This window comes from Mastomys coucha, unplaced genomic scaffold (genome assembly GCF_008632895.1).
Source record: "Mastomys coucha isolate ucsf_1 unplaced genomic scaffold, UCSF_Mcou_1 pScaffold20, whole genome shotgun sequence".
Taxonomy (NCBI): Eukaryota; Metazoa; Chordata; class Mammalia; order Rodentia; family Muridae; genus Mastomys; species Mastomys coucha.
In genome coordinates this window covers 140,938,457-140,966,239 of record NW_022196903.1, presented here as the reverse complement: position 1 = coordinate 140,966,239, position 27,783 = coordinate 140,938,457, and the positions used below count along the sequence as shown (strand labels likewise).

At 42.5% G+C, this 27,783-nt stretch overlaps 1 protein-coding gene across 12 annotated transcripts in view; it reads right to left on the bottom strand.

Moving 5' to 3' along the window:
- The window catches only part of Ppfibp1 (PPFIA binding protein 1), a 149,657-nt gene that overhangs the window by 99,829 nt on the left and 22,045 nt on the right, over positions 1 to 27,783 (bottom strand). For 8 of the 12 annotated variants that reach the window (XM_031383911.1, XM_031383917.1, XM_031383918.1 and 5 more), the window contains exon 2: positions 5,741 to 5,825. The gene's annotated coding sequence lies outside the window, so the exon portion shown is untranslated. Of the gene's footprint in view, positions 1 to 5,144; positions 5,215 to 5,308; positions 5,608 to 5,740; positions 5,826 to 24,703; positions 24,762 to 27,007; positions 27,134 to 27,783 lie in introns of those variants that run through there. The other 4 variants (XM_031383913.1, XM_031383912.1, XM_031383916.1 and 1 more) reach the window with 4 other exon arrangements.

The following is a 27,783-nucleotide window of genomic DNA, read 5'->3' as shown; positions in this document are numbered from 1 at the left end:
AAGCAGTCGGATTTCTGAGTTCAAGGCCAGCCTGGTCTACAGAGTGAACTCCAGGACAGCCAGGGCTACAAAGAGAAACCCTGTCTAGAAAAACCAAAAACAAAAACTAACTAACAAACAAAAATACTTCAGATTAAAGACATGAGACTTTTACTTTTGTTTGTTATTGTTTTGGTAAGATGTATTTCATATTAATTATGTCCACTCCACAAAAAAAGTCAGGAAATAGACATGTCAATTCTAGGGAACAGAGTGACAAAGACTACAAGGGGGCTATAAAGAAAAGGGCACAGAGAACATAGTCATAGGATATGCATTCTTGGGGGATGGGGAGGCAGAATTGACACTGTCAGAGGCTGCACTCTGTCAGAGGCTGCACTATGTCAGAGGCTACACTGTCAGAGGCTGCACTATGTCAGAGGCTACACTGTCAGAGGCTGCACTCTGTCAGAGGCTGCATTATGTCAGAGGCTACACTGTCAGAGGCTGCACTCTGTCAGAGGCTACACTATCAGAGGCTACACTATGTCAGAGGCTACACTCTTGTCAGAGGCTGCACTGTCAGAGGCTGCACTGTCAGAGGCTACACTCTGTCAGAGGCTACACTCTGTCAGAGGCTACACTGTCAGAGGCTACACTGTCAGAGACTACACTGTCAGAGGCTGCACTCTGTCAGAGACTACACTATCAGAGGGTACACTATGTCAGAGGCTACACTACCAGAGGCTACACTATCAGAGGCTACACTATGTCAGAGGCTACAATCTGTCAGAGGCTACACTGTCAGAGGCTGCACTCTGTCAGAGGCTGCACTGTCAGAGGCTACACTCTGTCAGAGGCTACACTGTCAGAGGCTACACTATGTCAGAGGCTACAATCTGTCAGAGGCTGCACTCTGTCAGAGGCTACACTACCTCAGGGTCTGTACTCTTGTCAGAGGCTGCAAATTGCAGGCTCACAGCAAAGCACTATATAGACACATAGGCAGGCCTGTGTGGGTGGAAGCCTCCAATGTTACAGCCTTCTTAAATCAACTAAGGCGAAGACATAGGTAGAAAGGAGGCTCCACCTCATTCTTATATATGGTTCTGGCCATCCTCAAAAGTGGTATAAACAGGTACAACAGGCCAAGAAAGCAAGAATCAATGTCATGGAGGAGGGGCAAAGGCATTACCTGTGCTCTTAGGCACATGATACTGCATCAAACCTCAAGTGGAAGTAATGCCTCCCAAACCAAATGGACAAATGTTACATGGGTTTTGATGCTTTCTTGTGCTGCTCCCACTGTCAAGCTCAGGACAGCCATAATGAGTAAGTAAAAAACATAACTGAACACTTATTTTTATTCTATTAATTCCATGTATACCAATATTTCAATTTTTTTCTGGAGAGAGGGTCCAATTATGTAGTACAAAGCACCCTCAAAAACAGAATCCTCCTATCTCAACCTCCCAAGTACTAGGATGATAAACATGCCATGACACACCCACCTTGATGCTAATACTTAACTTTGGTGTTTGTTGCTGTTGCTGTCATCTGAGACAAGGTGGCTCTATGCAACCCTGGCTGTCCTGGAACTTGTTATGTAGGCCAGGCTAAGTAACTCACAGAGGTCCACCTGTTTCTACCTCCCCAAATGCTAGGATTTAGATGTGTACCACTCTACTAAGCATTGCTACTATTTTAACTGAAGCTCTGAAATACATATTTCTTCAATATCTAAACAATAAAACAAATCCAGCATTTACATGGAACGGTCTTAACTGCATGACTAGAATGTGGGAACCAGGAATTGAAAGACAGACATAAGGAGGTCTCTCACAAAAGACCTCCTTCATCACTCAGCAGAAGAAGAGAGAAACATAAGAAGACTCCTGTGCAGGACCCCGATTTCTACTTTATGGATGTGAAACCCCAGGCTCCTATCACCACAGCCTTTAACTTGGCACAAATGTTAGTCCTGTATGTTACTTTTACCACTGTCTTCTGTCAGCCTACAGAAAGCTGTTCCTTGAGGAGGAAGCATACTAAAAGTACCCTGAATCAAGAGTGGGAACCACCCCATTAAATAAATAAATACATAAACCTGAGTGTTTATGCACACCATGCATGAATATGCAACAACTTTTAATCTATCCATTATTTAGTTCAGAGGAAAATATACCTGACCTTTAATGAACAAAGCATACAAAGTCATATCAGTGGATTCACACACACTCCTAGAGCCCTGCATCACTTACAATTTGCTCACATTTTCTATTTGTAAACACAAGCCGCAACACAAGACCATCCTCACCCTTACAGTCATTAAAACTTCTGATCCTGGACAGGCATGAGAGAGAAGATAATATCAAGAAAAGCTCAAATGTACACAAGACAAGGTATTACATTTAGTGGGTTCATAGACCCCCACCTCTGCTCCTGTCTCAATTTAAACCAAATTCCTGCTTTTCCACAGGAGGAGCCTGAGGCCACCACACAGTAGAGAAGTAGGGGCTGGAATTAGAGGCTCACAGCCATCGCTCTTTCTGGCTCAAGCATCTCTACAAGTTCCCTTCTCACACCAGGCTATTTTGTTAGATCATGAACTCATCATGTGCCACAGCTCTGACAGAAGTGGATAACACTGACCATGGTCAGCTGGAAATCTTTCAGACCTCAGAATGGCTATGGTCTGCAGAATCAGTCACTCTCTGAGACCTCGCCAAAACTCTGACCTTCAAGATACTGCAAAACACCCAGCAAGAGTTAAAAGCAATTCCGGAAGTGACAATGTGCAAAATGACCCCTGAATTCAGCTCCCCCTGAATTCAGCTGCACTGGCCTCCAGCTGACACAATAAATAAGGTCTTCAGTGGAGGGCCCTGCTGAGTGACACACCAAGGACACAGCACAGGTGTTTCCTACATCTTTCCTTTTCAACTTGAGGTTTGGGTTAGCATTCCCATGCTTAGTTTCATAATGTTCGTTTTTAACTTGGAAATCACTATGTTTTCTTAGTCAGAAAGCTGCTAGTCACAGAATGAGAGGACACCCAGGATAACAATTACAGTGTCAGTGCGCACACTGAAGATACGTCTGCACTAAACTAGAACAGAAAGTTTATGGGGCATGATAATATCCCCGTAAAGAAGGTATTTTACCTGTGGTAAAGAAGCTAACCAAGGGGTCATGGGGCAAGAAGAAGGTGGAGCTGTGATCTGAAGACAAAACTCCCTCAAAGGAAATCTCTAAGGCCCACATTTCCTAGTTCAGTAATTTTATTCAGTTACTTCCTGGCTCGAGATTCAGACTTTAGGGACTACTTTTCAAAGCTTTCTGAAAGGAAAACCAAAGCTCCTCCTGAGTCTGGCTAGATCAGATCCAGTTTCATTTACTCATGGCCCTAGACTCCTCAGGCCTTACACACCAGGTCCTCCTCCACGATGTCACTTTCCCAGGCTCTTGATCTGGTCCACCAAGTGTTGTCACAGTTTCTAGGGCAGCACAGACACACCTCTCTCCAGACTCTCTACTCTCCTCTGCAATCCCTTTTTATGCCATGCAAATAAAACCTGTCTGTGCCGAGGGACCAGCCTTACACATGACATGCATTCCAAGGAGGACTTCTGCCTGGCCATGTCCCAGAGAACCTATGAAAACATCACCTGTTCCTGATGGGTATGATGCTTAGAATAACATGGGGAAGTAGGCCTATCACTTGGCCACCTAAATATCAATACCTTTGCTTTCAAAGGAATCTAGTTTCACCTCACTCCACGGAACCTAAATTGCTGAGCGGTCCATGAATGAGCATAACACAAGATAGGCACAGAAATAAAGGGTCAAAACTGAATACTGGGCCTAGAAAGACCATGTTAGAGAGAGTTAGGACATGACCACCCATGGGTCTCTGTGGACTTGAGATAGCTGACCTCCCAAGGTCTCAAAGTTTCACACATAGAGAAAAGACCACACACCCTCCTCACTAGATAGCTTAGCTAGTACATACTGTACATACTGCTCTTGCAGAGATCTGAGTTGGGTGCCCAGTACGAGCCCACAATATCTTGCAACTCTAGCTCCAGTAGCTCTAACACTCTCTTCTGACCACCAAGAGCAATGTGCACAGATGCACACACCTGTCTTCACACACGCATATGGGGCTGCAGAGATGTTTCAACAGTTAAGAGCACTGACTGCTAATCCAGAGGATCCAAGTTTGATTGCCAGCAGCCACTTGTTGATTTACAACCATCTATAATTCTAGTTCCAGGGATCCAATGTTCTCTTCTGGCCAGGCACCAGGATCCCAAGCTGTGGACAGACAGACATACACACAGGCAAAACATCCATACACACAAAATAAGGTCTTTTTAAAAATTCATTATGTACAGCATTAAAAATAAACTGAATTATACCTAAATGCCCTACAACTACAAAATTAGATCTCATCAGAGCAAGGAAAAGGAAAAAAGTAAACCACTTTAATAGCAGGAGAATGTCATATACACACTGAGCAAAATGAGCCACACACAAAGGAATATATACTATATGAATCTAGTCATGAATTTTAAAGGCAAGTAAAACTACTCAAAGACACCAGCAGTCAGGACACTGGCTATCCTGAGACTCCGAGGACAGAAGATCTGTGAGACCAGTGATTTTGTTACTAAAGATGCTGCATACACAGATCCATTCATCTGGAACATCTGTTCCACACAGCTATCCAGCAAGGGCACGCGCTTGTTCCTTTATGTATAAAACATCGACCCAGGATCAGTCCTCTCTTAACTCTAACATGAAACAAGGTTTCTCCTCCCTCCCTCCCTCCCTTCCTTCTGTCAGGGTTCAGGAGAATCAGAGTCACATTTCTATTACAATCACAAGTCAGAAGGCCCAGTGTCCTGCCACCACTATGATAGGATGACATTGTTTTGTTTTCTTTTGTTTTGGATTTGGGTTTGAACACAGAGTTTCTCTGAACAGCCCTGGCTGTCCTGGAACACCTTCTGTAGACCGGACCCCAATTCAGAGACGTTCCTACCTCTGCCTCCCAAGTGCTGGGATTAAACATGTTGCAGCACCATCTCCTGGGAGGAATGACATTCTAACACTACTGAGGATATGGCAATCAAGTCAGACAGTGCCGTGTCCACACTCACCGTCCGGATGACCTCTGACCCTCAGCATGCTCCCTTCTCTCAGCCACTGAAATAGCTACTCTGTAACTACCTGGAGATGAGGCAGCAGGGTCAGAGTAGTGTTTGGCACAAGGTAAAATGTAGAACTTTGAGAATAAATCTAAACAAGTCAATCAAACACTTACCTCTTAGCACAATTTCAGCAATAACCTCACCACTTGGCAAGAGGAATGGGAGAAGGAAGGCCACTAAGCCACGTGAAAACACTGCCTCAGCCTGCGGGTCACTGAAGGGCCAACAAGCCTCACTCCTGTGGACAAGCTACCACAGGGTCTGAAGGCAAAGAGCAACAAAGCACTTGAGAAGGAAGAGGGCGGTGCCTCTGGTATGCGACCAGGCCTGTGCTGTCCTGCTTGATCCGTGCCAAATGGAGACTGGCTGGCAGGCTGCCGTGGAGACACGTCTGAACCTGCACATGCCCATTTTCACCACGATGCTCTTAAAGTTTAGATGCTTGTAAGGAGGGAGGGGTGTAAGTTCTCAAGTATGACATGTTGACTTCTTACTACAGTATAAGGATGTCAGAAATGAACGGTTATGGGGGTAAGCCTACTCACTTTTAAAAAAAACTGGTTCAGCGTTGATTTCTCAGCTCTTCCAATCTTGCACGTCCTTAGCAAACTGATCCATAGAAGTTTGGTACTGAAAAGAAATCAAAATTATATTAGAACAGATTTTAAATCATAGCACAGCAGGAAAAGGGCTCAGGTGGTAAACTGTTATATAAACAACTCACATCAGGCTACTACCACGGGAGTTATTAAAACAAGAAAATTCATGTGAAGGACTTCCTTCTATCTGCCTTCCTTTCCAACACCTGGCACCTCCTTTTCTGCCTCTTTGGCCCTATGCTTCTCTGTGCACCTCAGCTATGGACAGCCTCAAAAATTCCTTAAAGTGGAATTTTCTGCTGAAATCACCACCATTAATTTTTACAACCAAAGTACTCAGAACATGGTGGATGGTCTATGAACAGCTGTTAGGTAAACAAATGGATCATGGCTTTTACAATACATCTTTCAGTCTATATCTGCCCAGGAATTGGTTCTAGGATCTCCTGCTACATACCAGAGCCGCAAGATGCTCAGGGGCTCAAGCATGTGTATGGCCTAAGCTCACCATCCTGTGTGCTTTATATCATGCCTAGGTTATCTATAATGCTTACTCCTATGAAAGTTAAACTGTTTAGAATCCAGCCTCTTGAACCACAGGTGAATATCCAATATGGGATCACACAGCTGAATGTAGAGTCATGAGAATTTTCACAGCAATAAAAGATTTCAAAATACAGAATGACCAAAAAGCAATTTGAACATTTAACAAATGTTGAATGCTTCTATATGTCATACATGCAAAGCCTTCTGCTCTTGTAGAAACATAAAGGCTTACTTATGAAAACAAAGACTTTTAATATATTCTTATCACCATTCCTCATCACAGAAGTAGCAAATTAGTACCTTTAGGTTACACTATGTAAGAACGCTTGGTTTTTTAAAATTTTTGTTTGAATTGCTTGTCTGAGTTTCTTTCTTTCTTTTTTTAATTATTAAAATGAATTTTGACTTGAGATTGGAACAGAATTTTTAAATTTTTCTTAAATAGCCCTAAACATACTTTGACCATTTGATTTCACATACTTATGCAAAGTAGTATTCTCAGGACTATAAAATCAAAATTTTCTTGAGGAGCAGAAGCAGAAGGGTCATAAGTTCTAGGTCACCCTATGCTACTTCACAAGTTTTAGGCATCCTGGGCTGTGTGAGATCCTGTCTAAAATTAAAATATTAATCAACTAAAAACATTAAGATGCTCATTGCCCCACAGCGTCAAATATCCAGCAATCCATCTTTAACTATATATATACAAAAATATACACCAAAGAATCTTTTTTTGATTCCTTAACAGTAGATGCTTGGCTTGTATGTATACAAGTGTCTACTTCCCAGGTCACGTAAAAATTTCTTGGGCAGAAATGGGTGACAAGTGGAAAGCTTAAGAAGCCCTGGCTTAAGGAGTAATGATAAGGGTGAGGAATCATTCAGTCTGGGGACAGATGTAATTGCTTCAAATACTTTTTGTCCAACTTTGCTGAATGCACTTGAGGGCCTAGAGATATGGGGCCAGATGTGTACAGGTGTGTCAAGGTAAGAAGAGACATGGAGGCCCTATAGATATAGATGTACGCAGGTGTGCCAAGGTAAGAAGAGACAGGAAGAGGTTTCCTTCCTAAGAGGAGCCATGTGGACAACACAGACAACATGTGTGTCTCGTGGCTTGCCCTTCAGATACCTTTACCTCTTTTACATATTTCACACGTAAGGAAAAAACGCTCCTGTGTATATATGAGGACTATACATCCCCACCAAGACATGCTGACAATGTAGCCTCCGGTGCCAAATCCAGCAGGGAAGCAAAGGTCAGCTCCAGCTGAAGGCATTTATCTACTTATCCTTTTCCCATCTCCTCTTTATAAAAGCTCCAGGAACAGGGTTTCAACACTGAAATAGAACTATTCCCTGGCAAGGGCATTTTAGGCACGAGTGGAGGTATACATGGTCTTTAAGGAATCTCTTACCCCTCATCAAGTCACATCAGAAAAATATCTATGCACTGTGCTTTTCCTAAAGTTAGCTTTACAGCACACTTCAGCAGCTGCTGTGGTCTGTAAAGATAAGCCTGAGCTTCAGAGCAAGCTCTGCTCTGAAAAGAAGGTTCAACTGATAAGCCTCTCTCTCTCTCTCTCTCTCTCTCTCTCTCTCTCTCTGTGTGTGTGTGTGTATGTGTGTGTGTGTGTGTGTGTGTGTGTGTGTGTATGTAAATAGTGTCAGATCCCATGAAGATGGAGTTCTATGAGGTTGTAAGCTGACAGATGTGGGTGCTTTAAAAGTGACCTTGTAGGAAGGCCAGCTAGGTGCTTCTGAGAACAGAGGCAGGAGCCAGTGACCATGCGTGACAGTGACCATGTGTGACAGTGGACATGCGTGACAGTGGGCAGAGCAACTTTACCTTCCTTTGTTTTATAATTCTGTCCAAAACTTAAAGTGGCCCATTGACTTGCTTATGAAAAGACTGAAATAAAAAATATATGTTATGTAACAATAATAATAAATGCTAAGTGCAGAAAAGCCCTTTAGAGGTAAAGCAATGAAAACAAACAACAACCATTTCAACCAGTGTAAAACTTAATGTGCTAACACTGAACAGACTGAAACATAAAATCCAATCTTCCCTTGCCTTCTCTCTCCTTTGTAAAAACAACAACAACAACAACAACAAATGTTACTGGGGAATGAGTCCAGGGCCCCAACAACTGCTAAGCAAGCAGTCTACACTGAGGTCAGCCCAGTCCCACCCACCATCCCTAATGGGTCCTTTCTGGGAAAATGTGAGTTCTGGCCTGAATCCCAGAATCAAAGACAGCCCAGGGTTGGACCAGCTCATCGCTCCTTCAGCCCATCATCACTGGCTACAAGAACAAACAAAAGGCATCTAAAACTGATACGTACACACACACACACACACACACACACACACACACACACACACACACACACACCTTCCTTTATAACTTACTCAGCCTCAAGTATTTATTACAGTACCACAAAAAAGCAAGATGGGAAAACCAGTGGGATGTGACAAAGAACAAGACACAGTGGATTTCCCTAAGTTAGTCACTTCCTGGGTCCCACCACCATCAACCTCTCTGCTGGATATATGTCAAGGGTTCTGGTAGAATACTTGAAGGAGAGGAGAAGTATATACTTATATTCTGTAACTCCCACTTTAAAACATATAAAATGTAAAAAAGGGCCCATCAGTAAGTTAAGCACTGCCTGAACTTGCTCCAGAGGAATTCTCTCTGGATTACTGAGGGGCAGTGAATATCCAACCTTGCCCCCAGCACAAAGCTCTGATTATCTGGCCCAAGCAGCACTGAATACATAAAAACATTGATAAACACTAACCATTAGCTTTTCGAGTTTTCATCCTAGGCCCTGTTTCCCTGAGTCAAAGATGGTCTTTGTTATGTTGTCTTAATGGAATGCAAGAGACTTTAGTCACTTCCTCAGAAACCAACCTAGACTATAAATACAAACTCACCAACAGTCAGCCACTCACAAAAAGGCCCATTGGCAAGTTTAATTTAAAAACAAGAGCTCGTTATTATACTGAAAATAAGAAATGAAAGACTCAAACCCATATAAACAACATGTCTAGAAGAAAAACCCTCAGTGTACCAACAAGCACAATTACAAACTGCTTTTTATTTGGCTCACAAGCCTTTTTTACATAGAGATTATAGAAGAAAAAACAGTCTGTATTTGTGTCCATCAAATAAAACAAACCCCGATCTTTCCACAATCCCAGGATCACAAGAAAATGCTCCAAGCCCTTAAATAAGTGACTTCTATGCCACCCTTTAAAGAGACTCATTCATGACAGCTAATCTAAGTCCCTACGCTGGTCTAAGGCCTGACTTCGTGCTAAACAATGAATAAAGAGTGAAGCTAGTGTCTTCACAGTACCTTAAGCTCCCAGCATGACTAAAGTGTCATGGGCAGGGGCTCTACATAACTAAATGTAGCTTCCCACCTATTTGGGTAAATAAAATTTTGCCTGGAATACAGCTGTGTCCATCTGTCTACATACTGTCCATAGCTGCTGCTTGCAAGATGCAATGCCAGGACTGAATATTAGCAACAGAGACTGTAAGATACACCAAGTATAAGCTGCTTAGTATCTGGCCCTTTAAGAAAAAGTTTGCAGGGAGGCCTAGGTCCAGCCCGTGTATGTTCTTTGGTTGGTTATTTAGACTCTGAGAGCCCCAAGGGTCCAGGTTAGTTGATTCTATTGGTCTTCCTGTGGAGTTCTTATCCCCCTTTGGCCTGCAATCCTTCCTTCTATTCTTCCGTAAGAGTCCCCAAGCTCCATCCACTGTTTGGCTGTGGATGTCTGTGTCTTGTCTGATACAGCTGTTGTGTGGAGCCTCTCAGAGGACATGTTCCCCACACATATGTAGCAGGTGTGTAGTTTGGTCTTCATGTGGGTCCCGAACAATTGGAGTAGGGACTATCCCGTGGAATATGTTCTTCTAGCTGGGCTGCCCTATCTGGCCTCAGTGGGAGAGGAAGCACCTAGCCTTGAAGAGACTTGAGATGCCAGAGTGAGGGGATACTCAGGGAGGCCCACACCTGCTCAGAGGAGAAAGGGGGAGATGGGGGAAGGACTGTGGGAGAGGGTGACCAGGAGTGGGGCAGTGAGCAGGATGTAAAGTAAATAAGTAAAAATTAAAATAAAAAGAAAGAAAAAAGAAAAGGTTTGTTTCTCTCTAAAGCTGCTTCAGTGTCTACCTAACCTATTTAACCTCTGGCTGCTTTATTTGTATCACTTAAGATACACTAATTACTAATGTTCACTGGGAAAAATAGCTTTATCTTCACAGCTTTATCTTTAGTAAGTAAACAAAAAATTAGTTCATTTAATTCAGGCAAAAACCTCATGTGGAAAATAAATTAGAGAGAACTGAGGCAGAGGTCTTAAGTAACCTGCCCAAGGCTAATTAATGAGTGGTGAGTCAGGACCAGAGCCCAGGGAACCCAGCTACACAGCCCGTATTCTTCATCTCCAGGCTACGATGACATTAATCTAATGTTTGCAGGCCATATAAAATATAATCAAATCTCAAAAGGCTTATTAGTTCTAAATGCTGTGTCAATACAATAAAGTGTCCCTCTTAATTTCATATCTAAAATAATATAAGTTGGACTTTGCTATATGTTTAAGTTCTTTGTGATGCTAAAATCAGACCTAATCTTAGGGTATTAGAAACATAAAAGCCACCATATTCTTTACTGTGGTAAGTAGTCAAAGAGGCTAACTGACCACATGGATCTTATGCTAGCACTGCAGGAGGCTGGGGCTTTTCAGGATGACCAGACACGACATTTTCCAGATGTATACCCACCTGGTCTCACTGTTCCCATTCCAGATGTGTGTCCACCTGATCTCACTGTTCCCATTCCAGATGTGTGTCCACCTGATCTCACTGTTCCCATTCCAGATGTGTGCCCACCTGGTCTCACTGTTCCCATTCCAGATGTGTGCCCACCTGGTCTCACTGTTCCCATGAGGCTTCCACCTGGGAGAGGTGGAACAAACACTGACCAAAATCATGCAGCCACAGTCTCTGGAACAAACACTGACCGAAATCATGCAGCCACAGTCACCCATCCCTGCACAGGAAGAAGCCCCCTCGCTGAATCATCCCCACACTTCCTGTCTTCCCTGGGATTTCTGGAGGAAGTGTGTCAATTCCCTGTGACCTAGTGCCCTTTCGTACTGAAAACAGGTTGATGAGGTTCCAACTGACTGGAAGGAACTTTGAGGAGCGTCTCAGCCTGGTCCCTGTGTAGGCAGAGCTGTCCTAGGTCTCCTTCTAACCACACTAGCCCCCAGCTGTAACCCCCAGATGGTTTTACCTGCCTGCAGAGTAAACCCAAGCTGTAGTGTGAATCCCATTCCAGCTTTTCTGGTCTTTCCCAGCTTTAGCATGGCCTACTTCTCCTCTAGCCTATCACATCTGTTACTTCCTCTGAGGCTGGGCTCCTTCTGTGGCCTTTATTAGGTACTGACTTCACACTAAGTGCACAATGTCTGCACTCCATCCTGTGTAGTGTAACAGGTATTTCTCTCCCTGAAGATGATCACAACCTAGCCGAGGAAGTAAGTAACAGAGACTAGAGCCAAGCTGTACATGAAAGGTTCACAGCTCCATGGCTCCTGACTGTCAAATCTAAAAAGTTCTGAGGAGAGAGAGGTACCTGGACTGGACCTTAAGGAAAGACCAGTGGAGGCTGAATGGTTGTTTCTAAAGGCAGAAGGGTAACACAAAGGGTAGGTTTATGTTACAGATCCCAGAGCTAGACAGACCTGAGTCCAAAATCTGGGAGACCTGTGGCTGGAATCATGTGTGTAGGAATTCAGATAAAATACACTGAGCTGGAGTCTAACTCAGCTACATACTGGGAATGGGTTTCTAAGCCTTGTGTGAGTCACAGCACCTCACATCTGCTCTCACTGCAGACAGCATTAACTTTTCCTCCTATCCATCCTCCGGGGGATTTAAACACACACCGACTCCATACTCTAAATATCCCCATGGCTCTCAGAACGATTCTGTTAGGAGGCTATAGACTCCCTCAGAAAGACACTTGGCATATGCAAGCTTTCAATTCAGGGTCCTCAGCAAGCAGCACTAAGTTAAGCTGTTTCAAGATGAGCAAATTTCAGTCACAAGCTGGGCTGTGCGGCTAGTTACATGCATACCCACTTCCTGAATAATTGGGCAGCATGGCTAGTTACATGACGACGCTCCTAAGCAATAACATAACATCTTCACGTTATAACACAGCTTTGCTTTCTGCTATCTAGCAATTTCTTTTAAGAGAAGACAAAAACTATTTCATTGTGGGACAGGCAGAAAAACAAAGCAATGAGACTGAAGATCAGGTTGAGTACAAAAAAGACATGGTCCTTAGCTTCAAGAAACAAGGACACTGGAGCTAGAGAGATGTCTCAGCAGTTAAGAACACTGGCTGCTCTTCCAGAGGACCTGAGTTCAACCCTCGGCACCGTCATGGCAGTTACAACTGCGAGTAATGCAATCCCAGGGATCTGATACCCTCTTCTGCACACAGGTGCTATATAGACACATGCAGGCAAAAGCAACCATACATTGAAAATAAATAAAACTTAAAACCACTACACTGAAGAGAGGGGAAAATCAGATATTCAGATGTTGAAGTATATTTCTAGGTCCAAAGCTAGACAAAGAGATAGTTTCTTTCCTCTGGCTTTTACAGGGCCCAGTGTACAGGTTCTTGTATGTCATCATAGTACAATACCTGAGCTTTAAAACCAGAAGAATAAAGCTGGGCATGGTGGCACACACCTTTAATTCCAGCATCAAGAAGGCAGAAGCAGCCAGATCCATGTGAGTTCAAGGCTAGCCTGGCCTACATAGTAAGTTCCAGGACAGCCAGGATTACAAAGAGAGACCTTACCTCAAATAAATACACACACGTGTGCACAAACACACACACACAGTGAGAGAGACATACAAACATACATACATACATACATACATACATACATACCAGAGGAATATGTAACTTGACAGTGATATCTGAGGTCCTCAGTCAACCCACTTCCCCTGCTAAAATAATACTCCCTATAGTCCCTCTAGTTTCCTGAAGATTCCTAAGTGTTTACATTTGCCCTGAGTACATCAAAAAGAGCCCACGTAGTTTTGAATCATCATGTTGTTGCATAATCATCTTTGGGGTGGTTAATAATGACTTGTTTTAAATAATACTGGAAAGTGTCCTCCCACCCCCCAAGAAAGATTCTAATTGAAAACTCCTAAGCAGCTTGGGAATTTAAGCACAGTTACTTTCTGAAAGTTCTGCCTGAACTGAATGTAACAACTACAGTCTACCACTAAGTTATACACAAATAAGCACATACATAGCCATATAGCACAGTACACACAGGGATTAACACAGAGTCTAAGTGTATCAATCTCTGTGGCAAACACACAAGACTATGGCATACATTTTATATTACAAAGCACTGAGGCAAAGTGAATCATAAAGGACACCTGCAAAATCCCCTATCAGTGTGTTAACACCAACATGCAGAATATGAGACTGCATATTTCAGAGCATCAGAGACAGTCCTACTGCCAGCACACCTGAAGCAGCCTCATGGCAGTGAGGTACAAACATCACATACTCACACACAAAGTGTCCTACAAATACTGTGAAATACACTGAGTTCCTATTGAATAAGGAAGAGATGATCCAGCCAAACCTAAGACACTGTCACCTACACCCAAGACATTCTGCAGAATCAAGCTTTTCCACCCAACCACTAACATACTTCTGCAAACATTAAAATGCTCGGGTCCCTCAGCACTATGGAATTTACATAGCTGAGTGCATTAGTGAAACCAGTAACATCAGCTCATTATTATATAACACTTGATCATGTCAGCAGAACTCCATACAGCAGCAGATAAACCTCAGTAAGGTCACCGTAGATCTGGAAAGTGGGTAGCCTGCTCAGAACTTTATCGCTGCAACCCAGACTCCTCCCTTTAAATTCTGCTTCCGTGAAAGATGCAAATACACAATAGCATGTAAATTGCAAACTTCAAGAGACTCCATCACAATTCTAAAAAGGAGATAGGCTAAAACATTTCTCACTCACAAGCCCCAAGTGCTAATTAAGGAAATAACAGAACACAGAGAACTTGTTGCAAGCCAACACCAAAAAAAAAAAAAAAAAAAAAAAAAAAAAAAAAAAAGAAAAAAAGGCTAGCCTGCTTTTTAACACCATATTAACCAAGGCCAACACCAAAGCTTTTCTCACTTTCTCCACCTTTGTAAGAAAATGTTATGCTCGCGTCCTCTCTCTCTTTCTCTTTCTCTCACTCTTTTCTTCCCTCCCTCCCTTCATTTTAGAAGAGAACAAATTATTAGATGCTTGTACAGGAGGTAAATTAAAAACTGGCAATGGTTGCCAAAAGTCCTTTTTTTTTAAATCATTAAGATTTATTATTATACATAAGTACACTGTAGCTATTTTCAGAGGGTGTCAGGTCTCATTATGGGTGGTTGTAAGCCACCATGTGGTTGCTGGGATTTGAACTCAAGACCTTCAGAAGAACAGTCAATGGTCTTACCCACTGAGCCATCTCACCAACCCCAAAAGTCTTAAATATGTAATAGCCTTGATTCATTTTCCACATTAAGTTTCAGCTGGACAGCTGATAACGAAAGAGAATACATTTTTCACAATGATATCATTTACATGATACAACCATGGAGCTGGCCTTCAATATATAAGAAGCATTCAAGTCAGGGACAAAGAAGGTTTGTTTTGTTTTGTTTTATTTTGTTTGACAAAGTGCTTGTCATGTGTCAAGTACGGCATTCAAGGAAACTTAAAAAAAAACACTTCATGAATTCTAATCTACTGAGTTGGAAGTAGAGAAAAAATTCAATGGTCTTATGTTTTAATTATTAATAACTGAATTTTCAATTAAAACTTGTATTCAGTACCTACCATTTGATTACACTCTACTGGTATAAAACGTAACAAGCACAGAATCTTTCTAAAGAAGAGACTTTTCTAGAAAAGAGGTTTATTAATGTTCTACAAAATAATGACTTATAATGACCAATGCCATTGGAGATGCACAGATGAAAAGCTGAGAGAGCCAAATGGAAGAGCAGCTCACAACTAAAGGTAATGACAAGGCCTACTAAAGAAGGGAGAATGAGTTAGACCAGTGGTTCTCAACCTTCCTAACACTGGGATGCTCTCATACAGTTCCTCATGTTGTGGTTGTAAATGTCTGATATGCAGGATCTCTGATTCATGACTCTCAAAGGGGTTGAGACCCACAGATTGAGAGCTGCTGGGTTAGACAGCTGTGTAACAATATAAACTTCCCTGTAGCTAAGAGAGTGTTGGGAGAAGCAAGAAGAAAATCAGCCACAGAAAACAGAATAGTGGGGCCAAGATAGAGTACTCAGCACCAGCCATGGTTCCAGTGGGCTGGGGCAGAGAGAGAAGAGTCTAGAATAATACTCGACAGTACTGGCAAGCAAGGCAATAAGCTTTGCTAACTCACTGTCTTTGGGGTTTTCCAGGCCAAGGAGCAACCTGGCCAGAGCTCAGCTTTCCACAAGATAATATGGACCCATACGAAACCAGAGAAAGACAAGGAGAAACCAACTATGGCTAATTTGTAAGTGAAAGCCTTCAAAGGAAGATATGGAGAGCAGCAGCTAAGTTTTAGAAGGAAAAAATGTCTCTCTGAAATTGAAAAGGAGTCATTGAGGAGCTGGGTGAGTGAGAGGGAGATGAAGTGAGTCCCATTCCATGAGGTGGAGTTGGGCCAGGAGTACCAACAGCAAAAGTATAGCAAACAGTGATAAAAAAATCTTTGAGATAAAGAATTTGGGATGCAGCAAGATGGACAAATAAAAACAAATGGTAAAGTTATGTTCAAAGATGAAAATTCAAGTCAATACAGTCTCAGAACTTCAAGACCAAGTCATGAAGAGAATGGCTTGACTTAAGAGTAAGCGTTAAAGGAGTGAGGAGATCCTGGGGATATAAGGGGAATAAGAAAAAGGTAGGGTGTGGCAAGAGGAGAGGGAGACATAGACAATGAATAGTATAGTAAAAGTACGTTATCATGTCTATGAAAATACACAATGAAACACATTGGTTTGTTCAATTAATATCTGCAAAAAAATGTAAAAAAGCAAAGGCAATAGCTGAGTAGGGTGGTGAACGCCTGTAGTCACAGCTCTTCAGAGTCAGAGGATCAGGAGTTGAAAGGAAACCTCAGTACACAGACCCCGAATGGCTACTTGAGACCCTGTCTCAAGCAAGCAAGCAAGCAAGCAAGCAAGCAATGAATGCAAAGCCCTATAAACCCAAATGACCATGAAAGAGAAATGATGAGGCCCTAGGGACCCAGGTAAGCAGCTGGGGCTGGGAAAGGGGAGATGGGATCATTCCCATTCTAACACGGTGAGATGGGCCATCAGGACCAACAGTAAAGGTACAGAGAGCATCAAGCTAATTTCTGAGTAAAGGGGCTATAGTAAGTGTTTTTGTGTAGGAAAAAGAAAATCGTGGACAAAGAGTTAAACCCCTGAGACAGGAAGGAAGACACAAAAAGGGTGATAAAGGAGAGACGAGATGGCAAGAAAAACTGACTGTTTGGTGGCCTTTCCCAGGATGATTTCAACATGATGAGATTTCACACAGAAAAACAAACATTTGAGTTTTCCAGATAGAGCAGAGAAGGGAGCAACACTAGGGCCAAGCTCCCATGGGCAAAGGACAACACACACACACACACACACACACACACACACACACACACACACACACAGAGAGAGGCTGCACTTACAGTCCCTGCCTCTTGACTCATTTCTTAGGTTGTTTTTTTTTTTTTAGTAATCTCAACGCCTCCTGCTGGCATTTGAATATGTGACCCCTGGCCTGGATCTTTTCAATAAATAAAGGAAATGATAACATCCCTAGAGAGTAAGTGGGGATTGTAGAAAGAGACTTAAAAAGTATGGGGAAGAAATCATAACAGCTTCAAAAAGTCGGTAGGAAGTCAACAGACGAAAAATCAAAAGACTGTTGTCTGTCCCTCTGCCAAAGAGACAACTGTGATTCTTCACTTGGCCCAGCAGCACCCACAGTCTGGAAGCAGAGGTCACAGGGTAGTCATGACATCAAACAAGACTCAAGGGTCTATGCTAGCCTGGACCTTGGTGAGGACAGGGGCCATTGCCAACCTAGAAGGTTGACAGAACTGGTGGCCTGGGCAAAGGAAGAGGAACCTCCATGAGGGCAGAGATAAGCAGGAAGGAGGGACCTGGAAAGTAGGACGGTTCCCCTGGAGGTCTTCTGGCAGCAAGTTGCAAATGATATCTGTGCAAAACTACCAGATGACAGACACATCAAAGGCTATATGGAAGACAAAGTGGAGGCCTCTGAAGGACAGCACAGAAGGGAAAGGCTGATCATGCAGAGTCTCCTCTCATTTACCTTCACCTCCTAACATTCAACATCTAGAAACCAACTACATCCTATTTCTTCTGTATTTAAAAAGAGGGAAAACAAGATGAGGCTTGGCAAACTGTGCTGAAATAAGTTCACAGAACTGTACTTGTGAAATGAACCAAATGGGTGTGTTCTGTTCTGCTGCTTTGACGCAGGGATTAGGCCCTTGGCCTTGCACGCTGCACATGTACCACCCCACAGTGCCACACCTACCAGCCCCAAAGGAATGCTTAAGAAGAATGTTCTTAAACTATACTGTTCATTTTCTCTCAAAGAGTCATAAAAAGTAAATTGGATCTTCTTATGTGCAGAATGATGCCTACCTACACCACCTCCAGCTGAGGCCCAAGCTTACTAAGTCAACATCCCAGACATATCACATGCAGCTAGAAGCAGAAGGAACTGATGTTTATAACTGGCTCACCCAGAAGCTGAACTCTGAGATTTCCATATCCCATAAGCCCACTAATATCTTTAAAGCTCATACCCCAAAATGATAAAACTAAGCAGAGACTTCTCCAAAGTTCTACCAATAGGCCATATGTTGGCTGTGAGCAGAGACAAAAACACATGTTATGCCACTATGTGCTAAGATGGCAGCCCTTGAGGCCCAGCTTCCAGAATCTGCCATTTGCTTTTTTAGTGAGAATGGACTCAGCACCTGTTCTTTTGCCTTCAAATTAAACTTTTTAAAAATGAGGCTAAGTCCTTTAAAAAAGGCTCAGTGGGTAAAGGTGCTTAACACCAAGGTAATGATCTGGGTTCGATTCCAGGAACCCACAAGGGGGAAGGAGAAACTCGATCTTCAAGCTACCATCTGACCTTCCTCGCATATGCACTGTGATGCACCCATGCACAAGAGTGTGTGCATACATATTAAATTTTTTAAATGTACTTTAAAAAAACTCCCAAATTGTGTTTGTGTTTTTAATGAAACTAAGGCAATCTTTTTAACAGCCTTAGAATATAAGTTAACATGAGCCTTTTTTTTTCAGTACTAAAAACCGTGATATAAATTGAACAGCCCAGCCCAAATTCAAAGTCTGAGCAATTTCAATGCTCAGTCCAAAAATCTACACAAATATTCAAAAAATCTGAAGAACTCTGAAATCTGAAAGACATACAATGCCAAGCATTTTAACAAGAGTCTTCTCCCAGAACACCCACTTGGAAAGGCTCAGGAAACAAGAAGTAATAGTGCTCTTGCTTCATGGCCAAGGAGATAGTGTGTGCCCAGAGCCCAGAATCTAAAAGGTGCAGAGGCAGTTCTAATACTCAAGTCTCCTCCTCATGCCTGACCCTCACATACCTGACCCTATCCTTACACCAACCACCTGTTAAGAGTTTCCAAAGACTAGGAAACCATTGATACAACATAAACCAATATATTTCACCCAAGGGCAGTACAATAGCATATGACAACATTTTAAATGCATGAAAGCTGTGACCTACAAACACTACTCACATGAATCCACAAAAATGAGCTGTTGTTTATCAAGCAACAAAATGAGCAACTAAGGATGCTCAGAACAGAGTCTAGCCGAACAGAACACGGTAGAGTCACTTAAAAACTGAGCTACGTATGTTACATAAAAGCATTTTTTTTCACACATTAGGATTTGCAGAAAACAACCTGTTACAGTAACTGGATGACAGTATTTTTATAAGTCCACAAAAACTCCCAGGTATGTGTGTATACATAAACACTGTGTGCCTGGAAAGAACAGAACTGGTGTGTAGCTTGTGCTTATTCTAACAGAAGAGGGAACAGGGGACACAGGGGCAGAACTCAGAGAAACTGAACACAAGAAAACAACACAATGAATGAAATAGCTATGGAACACAACAGGGAGTGCGCAAAAGAAGAAATAGGATGGCTGAGAAATACTCTCTAAAACGTTCGGCCTGGTCTACAGAGTGAGTTCCAGGATAGCCAGGACTACACAGAGAAACCCTGTCTCAAAAAAAAAAAAAAAAAAAAAAAATTAGAGCACTCAGCCATAAATGTGACATCTATATCATGCCCCTCAGACTCAGGAACCATTTTTAAAGAGGAGGAAGAAAGATTTTAAGAACCAGAGATCAGGGAAACAGACTAGAAAAATCTGTTATTTTTTCTGTTTAATTCACAGGCCTTGAAACTGGAAGTTAAAGAGCAAAGGGAAAGTTTTCTCCTCAATGTGCCAAAATTAGCAGTAACTCTCTTCCTGGTGACCCTTGTAAACACCTCCACCCACCCAGGTTAACTCCTTTATTGTTTGAAAGGAAAGGTGCCAAGGATAGTGATGTGGTTCAGACACAGAGAAGTACAGTGGGCCCTATGGGCAGAATCTGGAGAGTCATCCAGGCTAGATTTAGATCCCAGCTCCGCCCTTTCAAGTTACCAGCCCCAATTTACTCGACTTAAAATAGAAGGCTAAGCCACCTTAACTGGCCATTTGCACCTTAACTGGCCATTTGTGACAGAGAGCTCCCAGGCAAACCATACAAAGTGGCATCTGTCACAAAAGCACGACAGCAGGCCTTCCTTAAGGAACAACCGCACAGGCTGGGCACTAGCAACACGTGAGATTCAAATCCACTATGAGATTCAAATCGCAGCCCTCTGGGCACTTCTTTCTCCTATCTCTGCTCAGCAAGGTTACTGCAGGAAAATACAAATTCCTTCAGGACATAGTAGTTTATGTCTGCACTCCTAGAACTGGGGAGGCTGAGTTCCAGGTTAGCTATGAATGTATCACTGAAAGACCTTGTCTCAAAAGAAACTAAAACAAACAACAATAGCAACAACAAAAATTAGCAGAATTCCCAAAAGCATGGTTTATTTCCCCATTCCAGGGTAGACTCACCCTTCCTAGGAAGGCCCTCTGTCAAGGCTCTAGCCAGGTCCTCACAGTTATCACTTTTTTCTCATTTCTTTATTTATTTCCTTACTTATTTTAACTTGGTTCTTTGAGGCCTCCTGTGGCTGAGGCTAGGAAAGGATGACTTCTACCTCGTCCTGAGCAGTGGAATGACAGGTCAAAGCTGCCGCGTGTCTGGAAATCATTTAACTCTAAAATAAAAGAGGTTTGACTGCTATTTGAAAATAAAGGGGGGAAAAACTTGGTTTTGATGAAAATGTAATATACAGGAGGACAAAGTTCCAAATGTCAATTTGTGAAACACTCACATGTGAAGTCTCTGGGCACATGTCTACACAAAGTAAGAGCACACACAGTACAGGCGGTCTGTTTTGTCACCACAGGAAGCCTTGGCCATCATGTGAAGGACTGCCATAAATGACAATTAAGTAGTGTTTGGGGTCTTACGGAGGAGGAATACACAACGTTACCAGCTTCTAGTCTGTGTGTCCTTGCCAGAGAATGTCAACTTAGCCCACTTACACACATTTTTCATGTTGGGAAATAGCAGGGTTTGTTCACATTGATGCTACGTATGTGTACAGAAACTTCACTATTTAATTTTCGTGTCTGGAAGGAGAAGCCTATAATCATGCCATGAGGCATAACTATAATTAGGCCTTCTAATACCATAGGTATCTATCTCTATGATCTGATTGTAGAGCTGCAGAGGGTACTGATACTGTATTACTCAGTTCACTTTTTCTCTCCTAGGCCATCACACCCCTCAGGCTTCTGAACACATGGAAGAAATTTTAGCTAAAAGGTTTGCTTGCTTGCTTGCTTGCTTGTTTAACAAGGAAATTAAGCTATTATCAGAATTTGCAATTGATAAGGTTTTTAAATATGTTTGGTAACACTTAAAATCATGAATAGAGCTGAAGAGATGGTTCAAAGTGTTTCCTGTGGACCAGAGTTCAGATCTCCTGTACCTATATCAAAATCCAGGACAGCAGTGTGTATCTTTAACCTCAGCCCCAGAAAGGGAGAAAAGAGGAACCCTTTTCTCCTTGCTGGCCAGTCAGTCTAGCCAAAATGATGAGAGCCAGGTTCAGTGAGAGACCCTGTGTCTAAAAAACAAGGTGAAGGAAGAGTGACTGAGGAAGGCATCCAATATCAACCTCCAGCCTCACACACATAAGTGTTTACACACACATGTGAACTAGGGTATGTCTCAATGGTAGAATACCAGAAACTTTGGGTTCCATAATCATGTTGGCAAGCCAGCAAATTAATAAATAATCACTATTAACCCATTTTTAGGCTGTAGATCAAATTCAGATTAAATAAATGAGAGCAAACCAACTGAACAGTGTGCTCTGCACTGAACGGTGTGCTCTGCACTTGTTCACTTATACTTCTGCACTGCAGGAGGAAAATGCACACAATTTATAGCTTATACAATATAAGCAACATGTTTGTGTGGGGGTTGTAGGGAGAGAGAACAGATACAGTAAAACTATTTTCCCCAGCCTATACCCCCTTATGAGTAAAGTATTTTTCCACCTATACTGAATACTGTTGTGTGGGATTACACACACACACACACACACACACACACACACACACACACACTCTAACTCACTCCCATTAAGACACAATCACATAGAACCCGACTTTCCCATTTTCCTGTACTGCTGTCCTCCTAGGCAACAGGCAGATGAAGAGTGGCTCTTTCCATTTTTAATTATATGATCTAACTGCATGTAGCCTTATTCATCTAAAAATTGCATTTTCTAAGAACCAAATACTTTCAGAAAAGCACAGATCTCAGGAAAAGCAAAAGGTATGAGAAACAGCATGCATGCACATGCTAACAAAGCATTTGTAAATGATGCAATGTAAACAATCCAGCCAGCTTACACTCAAGCACACCCAATTAGAGGCTCCATTTAGAACTCTCAGACAGTGGGAATTCTCCTTAGGCAAATAGAATCACAGAAGGCAGCTCATGTTCCAACAATTGTATGTTTGTCCTTAATAAATCTGAATTACACACCAGGCAGTGGCAGCACATGTCTTTAATCCCAGCACTTGGGAGGCAGAGGCAGGCCGATTTCTGAGTTGGAGGCCAGCCTGGTCTACAGAGTGAGTTCCAGGACAGCCAGGGCTACACAGAGAAACCCTGTCTCAAAAAACCAAAAAAAAAAAATCTGAATCACTCATTTCTAGTATAAAATCTCCGGGAAAGTGGTTAGCACTTAAAAAGATAGAATGGACCATGCCTCCAAGACTGGACACTTCCCAATCTGGCTGAAAGGTAAAAACAGCACTGACATAGACACCCATGTACAAAAGGCAGAAGGTTTTGTCTGTTTGTTTGTTTGTTTATGTATTTAGAGACAGGGTTTCTCTGAACCCTGCTGGCTGTTCTGTAGACCAGGCTGGCCTCAAACTCATAGAGAGTCACCTGCCTCTGCCTCCCAAGTGCTGGAACTAAAGGCATGCACCATCACCATCTGGCAAAAGACAGAGTTTTAAAGCCATAGAAATGCCTAGTAAACATCTGACAGTCCTGTGTCTCTGTTAAACTGACTTAACTTTTCAGGTTACTCCCTTTTCTTGTGTAAAAGTAAATACTATTACCATGGTGTTAGTCCTAAAACTTTTTATTCAATACAAAAAAGGGAAGAGCTACAGGAGAAAAGTTTGTCATTCATTAATTTAAAAATAAATCAAATGCCCAGTACGGAGGTACATGCTTTTAATCCCAGCATTTCGGAGGGAAATGCAGGCATACAGGTAGATCTCTGAGTTTGAGGCCAGCCTGGCCTACAGAGGAAGTCAGAGCTACACAGAGAAACCTTGTCCCAAATAGTCAATCAATAAAACAACGAAGAGTTGTATTTTCACATGAGAGGACTCAACATAATTTCAAATTCTGAAATTAAAGAAGTAACATCCAAGCCACTGAGGCCTAGAGTAAGGCCCTGTTTGAGGACATGGGCTGGTGAGATAAAAGGTCTTCACTGAGTTAAGATTCCAGTCCTTTCTAAAGAGTCTCATTTGGAAACTAAAGCAGAACAGTGTGATGGTTCCTTAGGTCACTCTGCAGTCCTTCCCACACATTCCCTCGTTCCTAGTCAAGGACTAGGTCAGAGCTAAACTGGATTTCCCGCCCTCAGTAAGAAAGGACAATACACTATAGAACAAGAACAATAAACGCAAGACTAAAATTCCACTTGGAACTCCCAATTCCCATAACCTAATCTCCTAGCAAGGTTCTATGATCAAATCTACACAGCTGGAATTGGTCAGTGCTGTGACAGTGGCTGTCTGGCCATACTGCAAAGCCAAATGTCCACTCCATGACAGCAAATATTATCACTGGCAGAGAACAGAAACAGTGCTCAAAGATCCAAGCTGGACAGTTCTTGTTTTGTAAAATATTTATGTTTCATTAACATATTGAAATGGATGCCACTGATCTTTGTTAATACTGTTAACCACTTACATGTATGGCAGAAATTAATTTAAAGCTAAAGTGTAAGAAAAATAAAAGCCTACAATAAAGCTCTTGTTTCTTCAGATTTTAAAATTGGCCTATCAACCATAAAAAAAAAAAATCACTGAAAACCAGTATATTATGCCAAGAAAATAGTCACCCCAATAGCAACAGATGTCTTCAGGAAGCAGCTCTAGTCACCAAGCACGCTGCTAACTCCAAAGTATTCTGTATTCACTCTTCATTAATCCAACAAGCTTCACAATTAAGTTTGAACTACTGTAAGATTACACTAACAAGTAATTGCTTTCCTTACATATGTGGATGTAAGCATATATTACATAAAATACAGCACCTAATGTAAAATGTGAGCTACTATTCTACGTAAAGAAAGGCCTTAAGACAAAAACATGCTTGGTATCTGATCAGGCAATCAAGTATAGAGCAGGGGCTCTTCTCCCCCAAATTACTTCTTAAAACACTTGAGTCCTTAGAAATTCAAGCTCACTTACAGAGTTTAATTCTGGGTCATCAATCCCTGAGCTGTTTCAGAGCCAAGCAATTGTTCCTCTGCAGAGAAAGGGGAAAGAGTTGCGTCAAAATAACTTTTACCTTCAATCCTGATTTATGATTTCCTCCACAAAAAAAAGCACAGTATCTGCCAAGCAAGGCTCAGCTTTCACATCAAAAAAAATAAAAGTAGCAATATTTTTTGCATATAATAATCACTGCTATTTAATCTACTCAAGTAAAATCAAAGCAAATAAAGTCTCCACAGTGCTGGCAGGAATATGAGAAACCACCTTCAGAAAAATTTCCAGAGCCTCTTCAGCAGTCCTCAGTCAGCTTTTCTTTCTATGACACATAGAGCATGAATAAGAGCCTCTGGGCCACGCTTCCTGATTTAAATGATATTCAAAAAGGATAGTGGAGCAAGAACAGTTACAAAATCATAGAACTTCATTGTTAAAGGAGACCATAGCCAGAGGCTAGGATCAAGACCCAAATATTTTCCAGAATAGTTGGTTGGTTGGTTTGGTTTGGTTTGGTCTAGTTTAGGTAGGGTCTTCCTCTACAGACTGGCTTTGAACCCATGGCCCTCACACATCTTCCTCCTGAGTGCTGATAGTAACAGTGCCAAAGGCATGCTCCACACAACGGCCTGGGCCAGTGTACTTTCTGAGACACTTGGGGTAAGTCCTGCTGCCTTCCTGGACTCAGGCCTCACTCCAGAGCCCTATGCTCTTGTAAGGACTGCTCTCGGGATCAAACATGATCAGCCTGCTCCTTCGGCTTGGCACACAGACAGGTGCTTGATACCAACATCCCTGCTTCCTTCCCCTTGACCTCCATGTGCTCTGGCTCTGCAAACCACGCCTACAGGAGCACAACTTGCAAGCCTCTGGTCAACATCATGCCACTGGAAACACACCAAGGGCAACATTCTTCTTTAAACAGAAAGGAGGGCAAAGACTCCAGATGCAGAATCTCCAGCCAGGAGCACAAAGGGCCATTAACTACACTCAGACACTAACTTGCATTAACCTGCTAACCCCAGCTGGATAACTTCCCACTACAGTGGCACTGCACATTTGGCTTGTGCTCAACTACAACCCTCGTGAAGATAGGCAAACCAAGTCATTCCCATTTTAAATTTTTTTACAGTATAGATTCTCACTATGGAGCTGTTAAAAGTTCTGTCAGCTTCCAGGCTGTTTCCTGGATTTTGACTATCAGCAATTGTCTCTCAGATACTTTTCAACTACAGCTTCCAGCCAATCAGTGATAAAATGCTAACAATCGTACGGTGAGTGCTACTGAGTTCCAAATGATCTCTGAAAGCACATCTTTGTACTAAAAAATTTACAAAACTTCCGAAAACAACTTGCTCTAAACGGAGTGAACAATTTCACCAGCACAAGAATCTTAGCAGGACAGCCAGTTTGAAGCCATTCTCCTTACATCTATGTACTCAGGCAAACCAGATGGATGCTATTAAACAGTGCTTGGTCCTAAATGAAACTGTGTGGAAATACAGGCACTCCTGCAAGATGCATTTTCCTGTCCTCTCAGTTCTGTAAGACAATTTTATCTAAAATATTTAGCAAGAGTTGCTGATCTATTGCCTCTTTAAACAGGCTTTAAATAATGAATAATTCTTAAAGCATTTAGTCTTTCAATGCAGAAGACCTAGAGGGCCAGGAAAGTAAGAAAGAAAAAAGAAGGAAGGAAGGAAGGAAAGAAGGGAGGGAGGGAGGGAGGAAGGAAATGACTTCATCATTGGCCAAAGACCACTCCCCTGCATCCACATGCCTGTTCACAGTGTCACCAGAAAATGTATTAAATGTATAGAGAATTGCTGAGAGGGCCACAATCAGATGGTGTGAGTGGTGCTGAGGCCCTGAGAATCAGGGCCCTTTCTTAGTGGTCTGTTCCTGTCACGGAAGGTTAAAATCTGCAGACAAGAATTACTTTCTCTGTAACTCCTAGGTTCCTAATCCACAGGAAATCCATCAGTCCTGGAAGGTCATCACAGAACACAGGACTGCTGAAGAGCTCCTCCAGTTCTAGTGACTTTTCTGACACTTGTCAAGGAACATAGTAATCCCACGCACAGAGAACTCTGCACCGGGCACTCATGAAGTCACAGGTCAAAAGGCTATGGGAGAATCAGAGTCTGACACCAGGCAGGCAACATCCACCAGAGTGGCGCCTGGGTGAGCAGTAATAGAGGCAGTACCACTGAGGGCCAGCAAGAAAGATCAGCCTAGTCTTTTTACTTCTTCTCATCATCCCCAAACTGTGTTCGTATCTACCTTCAATCCATCACTGTCTCCACCACAGGCAAGGACTAGAACAGCAATGCAGTTAAGTTCAGTTTTATTCAAAGACTCTGTGTTTGGTCATTCTTCAGTCAGGCTCCTGAGCCTTCTCCTGGGCACATCTGTGTAATTCCTTAATTGCTCTAGGAAGTGGAAAGATCTAAATTATACATAGAGCCAGTTCCTTCATGCTAAGTCAGTGTAGGAGACCGGGGACTAGGAGAGGTCTGTAATGTAGGGCAAGTGTGACTATTTTTGACAGTGTGGTTACTAGGATGCAGAGGCAAGCACTCCCCTCAGTTAAGGCGCCAACCCCCATCTGGGTATCCTGCCTGGTCCCAACATAAGTCTAGATTATGTGTCCATAGGGAACTCTGGCGACCCCTCACCAGAAGGGTTTCTGAAACCCAAACCAAGTCTGTCCTGAATATAAATAAGGCTGTCTATCATGGCAGAATTACATTTAGTACTAGCTATGTGACCTTGTCCCAAGATTAGATTGGTAGTCTGCATGCCTGTTTCTCTTTTGAAAATGGGATTAAGTACCAATCTAGGGGCTGGAGAAACCACTCAGCATTCAAGAGTGCTTGCTATAGGGCGGGAGAGATGCCTCAGCAGCCACTCATCCAGAGGACCCAGGTTCAATTCCCAGCACCCACATGGCAGCTCGCAACTATTTATAACTCCAGCTCTAGGAGATCTGGCATCCTCACACAGATATACATGCAGTCAAAATATCAATGCACATAAAAATTAAATTTAAAATATCT